Below are 9,761 nucleotides of genomic sequence, written 5' to 3' on the forward strand. Positions count from 1 at the left end.
ATCCCATCCTGTAACAAATTTATGATTTTACTGATGGCTTTGAGTGAACTGATCCGAGTTGAAATTATCCACTGAGAATGAAGAAGAAACAAAACCACCCACCTCATGCATTTATTCAGACACCTAGTCACTGAGCGCCGACTAAGTACCAATCACCAATATAGGTGCTTGGGATACAAATTCCAATAAGGCATAGTCACAGTCACCAAGGAATTTTTGGGGAGTGAGTCGGCCTTTCTAGGTGAGCCCTAAGGATTATCAGGACATGATGTTCCTCCTCTCACAAGGATTTTTATTTTATTTCATTGCTAGCCCAAAGGGGTGTGTCCTTTGAAGAGACTAGATTTAATATGGGAATCGGGGTCTGTTTAATGGATTACAAAGGCATAGTCATATCTGGAGTCCATTATACACATCACGGCCAACTTAGTTCGTGGGAGTTGGTTTATGTCTGGGTTGGGTATAAACACACGTTAACTGTGGGGTTCAGTAAATGGTAAAAGACAAGGAAGCTCTCACATGCGTATTTAGGAAGTTGTTGCTGGACTCGCTGAACGTGGAGGTTCTATCCTTGGTCTGGGTCTCTGTGTTTTCTACGGAGAATCTACAATTGCTTAGGAGCTTCGTAAAAAGTGAAAGAGCAACTGGACCTTAATTCTTTTCACATGCTCTTTTGCATTGAAATCCCTTTGCCCTTTAGAAAGTTTAGGCAGATGGAACAAAAATCATGGAAGGAAATAGAGGCTTTGACCCACTACTGTGGTTCGCAGTGTTGCGCCCCATTGAGAAGGCTTCGTGCCTGGCGTCCCCAGGAGAGATGACCAGTGTGGCCCCACCTCCTCCTCCCACCACCACAGCAAGCCCACTTCGTACTTCAAACAAGCCTGTCCTGAAAAACAAGTGGAGCAGTCTTCAATCTTCTAAGGCAGTTAAGCAAGTCGGCATTTTATAAGCGAGGATAATCCTCTCACATTTTTGGAAATAAGTTTACAAGCCTGCGGGCAATGGAAGTTGTGTGACAAATGGGGACACGAAGCGTCCTCCAGGCAGCCTGGGTGACGTGCGGTGCATTCTCCTGCTTCGGCAGGTCAGCCGTGTGGGGAGACCACGAGGTCATTTCTCCCTCGGCCTCACAAAGGATCCTTCCTGGCTGATGGCTGCTCAACCGGGAGAGAAGCTTAATGAAGTCGATGCTGAAAGCTGACAGGAGTATTGGAAATGAATCGAGAGGAAAATGAAAATATGATGCACCAAATTGGCAGCACAGCAGACCAAGTGACTATTAGTGGACACAGAACTAGAGCATGGCCGTGTGTAATCTCAGGCCAGCTGGTGACAGCAGAGTGCCTGTGCAGGAGTGCCGGGAGCCAGTCCATGCTTGCTGTTTCAAGGGACCTGGCTCCCGGCACAGGAGGAAGTAGTTAAAGTAAAATCCGCACATGAGAGCGGGGGCAGTGCTTGGAAATCCAAGTTCCACCACAGAAGGCCGGGCCCCACTTGGAAATTCTGGCCCGCAGGCAGGCATGCTGAAACATGAGCACAGCTACGGTGAACGGGAGTGTGAGTGAAAGGGAGTGTGAGGATCCGAGTTGGGGAGGAAGGTGAAAGCCCAAAGACAGAGTCAGGAAAGATAAACGGCAAATAGAATCTGAGAGAACCCCCTCTCTCCTCCCTCTGGTTGTTTTTCTCTTCTGTCTACTAATGTGTTGCTTGTTGGGTCTATGATTGGTTACCATTTTTGTGGTATCTATTTTTTATTTTATTTTATTTTATTTTATTTTATTTTATTTTATTTTATTTTATTTTATTTTATTTTTTGCGTTCTTCTTCCTTGAAACTACACAAATGCACATGAAGAGTAATGTACCATTCAGGTGGAAAATTATTGTAAAATGGGGAAACAATGTTTTACAGTTTGGACTGGCATTACTAGCAGGTATGCCCATAGGAATATCAAAGTGGCAGGATGGGGAAATAAACACACTGTGATCCACAAGTAGAAGAAAAGGGGTGAGGGTGGAACTCCCCTGCTTTCACAGAAAAACCGTCTGGCCATTTGAAAAAATAAAAAGCATCCTTGAAAAGTACATCCTTGCAAGAGGGAGGACCTCAGCGCAGCTCTGCTCAGCGGAGGCAGCAGGACTGTAGCTCACAGCTCCCTGATCCGGTCCAGGCGTTGCTATCACCTGTACAGATCCCAGAAGTTGTAGGGAGTACCCCCATCATCCCGAGGTCGGGTCAGAACAGACTCACAGGCCACCTCATCTCTGAAGAAATGTCCCCAGGGAAACGGTGCTGCTCAGATATAACTCGACTGAAATGAGTGACTCAGCGATGGCACTGTTCTCTCAGAAGACCAGGAAAGAATGAAACAAGAAGGGATCGCTCTATCAGGATTAAATCCCAATAGGCCAGACATGTTTAAAACAGGAAAAGGAGGTCAGTGGGGGACACAGGTTTAGGCATCTCTCCCTATTACCACCTGGACGACATAGTAAGAGGGACAGGAATATAGTAATCAGCTACGTTAGATCTAACTAACCAGCAGACATAGACTAAGGCAATGTTATCACCGCTTTGATTGACTTGGCACGAGGGGGTAGAAAGACAATAAGCTATGTGAGATTCACGCACTGGACCACTACCAACCCGGCAACTGGCCGTCGGCTTCTAGAATGTCCAGGTTTTCTGTCCTGCCTCACACAACAACCCTCAGCAACAGTATGTCTATGGAACTACCAACAGGACTTGGGACTTCGCTTCCAAATGGACTGAACTGTCTCTCCAGGGACAGGGTTTGGCTCGGCTTTGAGGCTGTTTCCCGGAGCCCTGTAGGTCTGCACCATGGAGCTTTGCTCTTTAATTCCCGCTAAGGTGAGTCTCAGAGCCTGCGGCCTTGACTGCGGGAATCCGTATCCCACACCTTCTCTCTGCTACCGGCTGCAGAGTTTACGCCCAAGAACCGGGCCGAGAAGCTAGCAGAAGGGGCAACAAGGGGGGGACGGAGAGCTAAACAAAATGGATTATGAATTTGAAAATTGCCAATTATCTTGTATCATACAGCTCAGAGCCTGGCACGATGATGAGCCACGATCCAGACTTTTCAGCTTAAATGGCTTTACATTCAAGCAAGCAAATTAACCATAAAATAGGGGGGGTGAAAAAAACAACAAAATATCCCAAGAAAGAATAAACTGCAGATAATAAGCACCAATCTGGTGTTGAATGCAGCCCAAGATACCAATTGTTTTAAGTCACGACAAAGACAGCTGAGCGCTCATCCTGCGGCTGCCGAGCGAGGATGATTGCCTGCCATGAGGATCTTCTCTCCCAAATAACAGTTTTTTCGCTCTTAATTTTCTGCTAAATTGGAAGCTAACTGCTTCCCACATTGTGGTCGGAACACCTGCAGCTGCGCTGGGTTTCCGCGCCCCATTTCTTTGAGGTAGAGCAGCACCCCGCTTCCTGCGGCGCCTCATTATGCCGAGGTCTTCCTTTCACGGCGCTGCGCCCCTAATGACTCAGGCAGGCTGGTCAGTCATTAAGTGACAAGCAAATGATACCGTGTGCACCGGGTGAGTAATCGGTCTGAACAAATGAAATCACAGATTGCGGTTCCCATCATTCACTCCACACACAGCGGCAATGTGCCGCGCAGCAGGTAGCGGGGTTAAAACCAGGCTTGTAAAACGCGCTGCCTGCTGCGGGCTGGAGGCCTCGGCGGGGGCGGGGCCCAGAGGAGTTCAGGGGGGTGGGGTGGGGTGGGGTGGGGTGGGGGTGGAGGGAGGCGGGAAGGGGGGCCGGGGAGGGGGGCCTCGGGACATACATTAGAGTAATTAGGGGTTTCGTGTCCGATGGGTATGTTTTTCATTTCAGAAATGACTGTTGGGGTAGCAAACCCCAAACAGACAGCATCCCCGTGTCCCTGTGCCCTGTGGGAAGGTAGCTGTGGATTGGCCGAAGGGGACGTTCCCAAACAAATAGTCTGCATTTGGAGTCGCCAGGACGTCACTGTAAAGCAGATGGATCGCTGGGAAGCTAGAGATGCAAATCGCAGTGATGCGATACCTCGGGGCTTTTGTTTTCCCAGGAGAGCCCTGTTTGGTTCATTAATTATTTTGTGAACAGTGCAACCGGCCGCTAAGAGAAACCTGGCTTGCATGCTAAAGCTTAAAATAAGTCCGAGTAGCCTGAATATAAAAGATGTAAAATTCCAGAGAATGACAGGAAATTCTACTTAGTCCCAAAGTTTGCACCAGCCCACCCCCACCCCATGCCAGGCAGGACAGGACGGGGAAGGGGTTGCTTTCCTCATGGAGCTGCAGTCTCACTTGCAGCTCAGCCGCTCTGGCTCTCCGTGGATTGTGGCCCTGGCCCACCCGGAGACCTGCAGCATTTTGGTTTAGAGTGTGTTCAAGTCGTTATTGCGACAGTGTGGGGCTGTGGAGGTCAGCCTGGGGCTCTGAGGGCCCCTCACCAGCTCTTTCCTCCCACATCACTGGAACAAGACCTGTTGAACAGGGTCTCAGAGCTGGCACCTGAGTTTCCTCTCTCTGGTGTAATCCTGATGTTGACGTCACTCATACACACCGTGGCCCCTTAGGCAGGAGAGGGGAAAGGTCCCAGAAGAGGGCTGGGCCGTGGGTCTGATTGAGGCCGCTGGATAGGAGCACACGGAGAAGCTGTGTGAGGCGGTAAGGACACCTAGGCTTGCATTCGGCCTCCTGGACCCGCACAGACTACATGTAGTGCCTCCCGCTGTTCTCTGACACACAGGCTAACAGGGAACGTGTGACAGGAGTGAACGGGAGACTATCCCTGAGTCAAGAGCATTTGTACACCAGGAAGTTGCCTCTGGGTGATGCCCATGTTCTCAGGCTGGAAACCCTTTGTGGGTGGGTTTGCACTCACTCACTAAAGCGACTGTAAAAAGATGAGAGAGGGCTGGGTGAGCGAGGTGAAGGGATTAAGAAGCACAAATTGGTAGTTGCGGGATAGTCACAGATGTAAATTGCAGCATAGGGGATATGGTCAATAATATGGTAGTAACCATATGTGGGGTCAGGTGGGTACGTGAGATATCAGGGGGACGGACCACTTTGTAAAATAGATGATTGTCTAACCACAATGCTGCACACCTGAAACTAATACAAAATAATATTGAATGAAAACTGTAACTAAAAAAATTTTTTTTAATTGTAAAAAAAGGGTGATATAATAAGGTATTATCTTGCAAATGGATAAGGTGTCCATTGCAAATAAGGCATCCTTGCTCCCATTAGCCCCACCTCCAACTATGCCCAGCTATGATGAGTCGACCCAAATAAGGTTGACTCAAAGCTGTTTTTGATTTGCCAAAAAGGTTGCACAGAATTCAAGTTTTCAATAGTGTATTATTGAATTTATACCTGCTTATTGTAGATAAATCAAACCGCATAGAAAATGGTAGAAAACAATCCCTCCCTCTGTGTTTGCCTTCACGGAGTGACCACTGTCATGAAGTATGTTCTGCATTATCCCGGAGATGACTTCACCATACCAACATGCTCACATTTGTAAGCACACTCCACACCCTTCACCAGCTTACACTATACACAAGAATAAACTCAAAATGGAGGATAAAGGATGTAAATGCAAGTTTGGAAACCATAAAAGTCCTAGAAGAAACCAGAGGCAGCAAAATCTCAGACATCTCTCAGAGCAATATGTTTGCTGATTCATCTCCTAGGGCAGTGATGGCGAACCTTTTGAGCTCGGCATGTCAGCATTTTGAAAAACCCTAACTTAACTCTGGTGCCGTGTCACATATAGAAATTTTTTGATATTTGCAACCATAGTAAAACAAAGACTTATATTTTTGATATTTATTTTATATATTTAAATACCATTTAACAAAGAAAAATCAACCAAAAAAAAATGAGTTCGCGTGTCATAGGTTCGCCATCACTGTCCTAGGGCAAGGGAAACAGAGGAGGAAATAAACAAATGGGACCACATCAAAATTAAACGCTTCTGCACAGCAAAAGAAACCATCAGCAAAATGCAAAGAGAGCCCACTGCCTGGGAGAACATATTTGTCAAGGATACAGCTGATACGGGGTTAATAGCCACACCCTTTTCTGCAACTAATCCAGACCGGGGCACCCTTCCATGTCAGACCTGGAGATTCATCTCATTTGTTTTAACATCTACAGAATTCTTTGGCCGGTGGGTGCATTTAACCATTCTCCTACTGAAGGACACGTAGGTCGCTTCCAATTCTTAATCTACTGAAAATAACATGGCAGTGAAAATCATTTTATCTTTGTGCATTTGCGTGAGTGTAATTATAGGGTAAATTCCTAAAAACAGAGCTACCACAGGGTGTAATCCTTGCCAATCTGACAGCTGATTGTTTTTCACATTCAGTCTTATTTAACTAAATAGGAAGTTGAGAATGGGTTCATGTTTCAATGACATTTGCAATTCTTTTTGTCCATTTCTCAGTTAGGTTGATGGGCTTTTCTTATTGACTTATACTTTATTATGCATGTCTATGCAACATGTGTTACAAATACTTTTAGAAATCACGTTGGCTCTTTTATAATAATATATTTTTTTACCTAAAGTAATGTTTGATGTTATTGCAATGATAACAATTCTCATCTTGTTATGACTTTATTCCCAACCTCTTCTTGGTTCAAGAACAGAACACTGCCCACAAGCCCATATTCGGCATGCTAAAATGCAAAAAACTCAGAAAGCCCACACTTTTTTTCTTCTTAATTCGCTTGATGGCAAAACCGACCTTAACCATCATCAAGCTGTTTATAGTCTCTATTCTCTGTAGTCTGAATCTCTATACTGTTCACTGCAGACTTCAGTACACAGTATGCAAACTGTATTATTCTTTTAAAGATGAGGATAGTGTAAATTTCAAAAAAAAAAAAAAAAATCTGGCCCTGAGGATTTTGGAGAGGGGACTGTGGCTCTGGTGAGAGGCATTTGGCTGACACAGAAGCAAAAGCTTGCCAGTAGAGAGAATGGAGTATGATGAGGGTTAATGAAAGGGGAGCAGAGAGGAGGGAATGAAAATTGTGAGAAAATGGAGCTGAGCGGAGAAAATGCTCTCACAGTCATCTTTTCCTATTTAAAGGTGCAAGAAAGCATATCCATCAGACTTCAGTGACATCAGGCCTGAGAATTTATGAAGGGGACAGCAGTCACAAAGTCACTTAGATTCCTTGCAAAACAAACCCAAAAGGCCTTGAGGTGCTGGCCATCGATATGCGAGAAAAGGCCATGGTTAATGTTATAGCGTCTCATAAAGTAATGTACTTCTGCATTTACCCGAGGATCTTGCAGTACCGCTTGGGACTCTGGGGTGAGGTTTCATTTCTGTCAGGGGTAGGTCCTGGAGACAGATTCTCCCAGACACATAGTAGGCTCAGCCTTTTTGACCATAGCATAGGAGGCCAGAGTGCTCTCATCTACGGCTGTTTGGTCTAAAGGACCAGAAACAAAACAGGCACTTGGCCTTTCCTTAGCTGAAACCAAACAGAAGTACACAGGAAACAGGAAGGACTTAAAGGTTCTTAGCCCTGGTTGCACATTGATGCCATCTAGACTCATCATTTAAAAATATCCAGTGCAGGGCACCTCCCTTCACACCTGACGGTGCTCAGCGTCACCTGGCGGACTTGTGATTGCTGGGCCCCACCCGTCAAGGTTCTGATTCTTCGGGGCTGGGGTGGGGCCCAAGAATGTGCACCTATGTTCCTGGGTGACGCTGGTGCTGCCGGTCCAGGGACCTCATTTTGAGATCTTGATTTAATTAGCATGTGGTGGGACTTGAATCCTCAATATTGTCAATAAGTTCTTGGAACTGCGGTGAAATAGCGTATTAACGACACCAGTTTGACCACAGGCTGATTGTTGTAAGCAAGTGCTCAGTTCCTGCAATGTCTCATCAAGGTTATAATGAAATGACGTTGAATGAAAAGACATTATTCGAGGACCAGCTGTATTTTTTTATTTTTTCAGAATTCCCCGCGTGTTTTAAATGGGCAGCCAGGCTGGAGGACCACCGAGCAGGCCTGAAGACACGTCCTGTGCATACCCGGTCTGCAGAGCGCATGGCTTTCTCCCATAGCCTCAGTCTCTTTCACATCTTCAGGACATTTTATCTGAGGGAATAAGGCTCCTTACAGAGCTGGAGACAGCGAAACATTGCTGCTTTGGGGGTGGGAGGTGGGTGGGGGGAGGGGGTGGCGGGGCAGAAGAAGAAACATTTTCCAAGTACACAGATAACTAGGTGATCAGGATATGATTGGGCATAAGATTTGGAAATTTTAGCCCTACCTGGTTTGGCTCAGTGGACAGAACATCAGCCTGTGGATTGAAGGGTCCCAGGTTTGATTCCAGTCAAGGGCACTTGCTTGGGTTGTGGGCTCGATTCCCAGTAGGGGGTGAGCAGGAGGTAGCCGATCAATGATTCTCTCTCATCATTGATGTCTCTCTCTCTCTCTCTCTCTCTCTCTCTCTCTCTCTCTCTCTCTCTCTCTCCTTTCCTCTCTGAAATAAATAAAAAAAATATATATACTTTTAAAAGATTTGGAATTTTAGGTAAAATCTAACTGAAAACATACACCTTTTTAAAATTGTTATAGCTTAGAAGCATAAGTAAATTGGAAACATAAGAGGAAAATGTAAAATGGATATAGAATATTTACAAAATGGATATAGAATTTTATAAATGGATACATTCTCTATCCTTATAAAATGGATACAGAATATTTACAATGGGGTACTGCTTAGGAGCCCACTATAATTTACAGCCTAGACTTGTGCAAAAGTAAATCTTGCTTAAAAATTACAATGAAATAGAAATCCCAGAGGCTATGCAATGAAATTATACCTGTAGAAAAGAAACTTATGGAGCGATGATTGTCAATTCATTTTCTGGAAATCGAATAATCTACTCTTATGAAAAACCCTTTAACAGAATTGTAAAGATGAATGCCAAGGGCACATGAGGCATTTGCTTTGTTTGAACTTTCACGTTCACCCAAGATTTTGTTCGACTGCTGTTCCTAAATGGTCGAAGAGGCAGAAGACATCCTCCAATGTGCTAGTCCACTCCCCGGCCGTCTGTTAACACTCGACTGATTTGATTCTCTCTTATTTGTTGATTTCTTTTAGAGTCTCTGGCAACACCGCTTGGCTCTGGGATATGAGCCCCTTGATCCTGCCAAAAAAGAAGTCTGGGAATTTTCTGATCTGCCTTTGTTTTCCAGATTGGCGTTGAGGCTCTGATGGATCATGAAGGCGGACGCAAGAGAATATAGACGTTGCTGAATGAAACAGAACAGAGGGAGAAAGATCTTCACAATTAAGCAATATTGTGTGACTAGTTTGTTTAAAGGGTGTCCCAAACTTCACACAAGAAGTAATTTTGATAGAAAACACGGGTTTATAATTAAAAATTGTAATTTTTTTATTGATTCATAAAGTATACAGTATAGGGTTATGTATAGAATAGCATATCAGGTAAATTGCCTCCATGGCTTTGCTGGCACATACGCACTCTTTTGTTGAAATTTTCCCTGACCGTTTTGCATAAATGTGGCTGAATTTCGTTGATACAGCGCTCAATTTCCTCCTTCAAGGCATGGGTGGTCGTGGGCTTGTTGGCATAAACCTTAGACTTCAAAAAACCCCAAAGAAAAAAGTCCAATGGCATTAAATCGCATGATCTGGGCGGCCAATTCTGATCACCAAAA

The sequence above is a fragment of the Myotis daubentonii genome, chromosome 10 (genome assembly GCF_963259705.1).
Source record: "Myotis daubentonii chromosome 10, mMyoDau2.1, whole genome shotgun sequence".
Lineage (NCBI taxonomy): Eukaryota > Metazoa > Chordata > Mammalia > Chiroptera > Vespertilionidae > Myotis > Myotis daubentonii.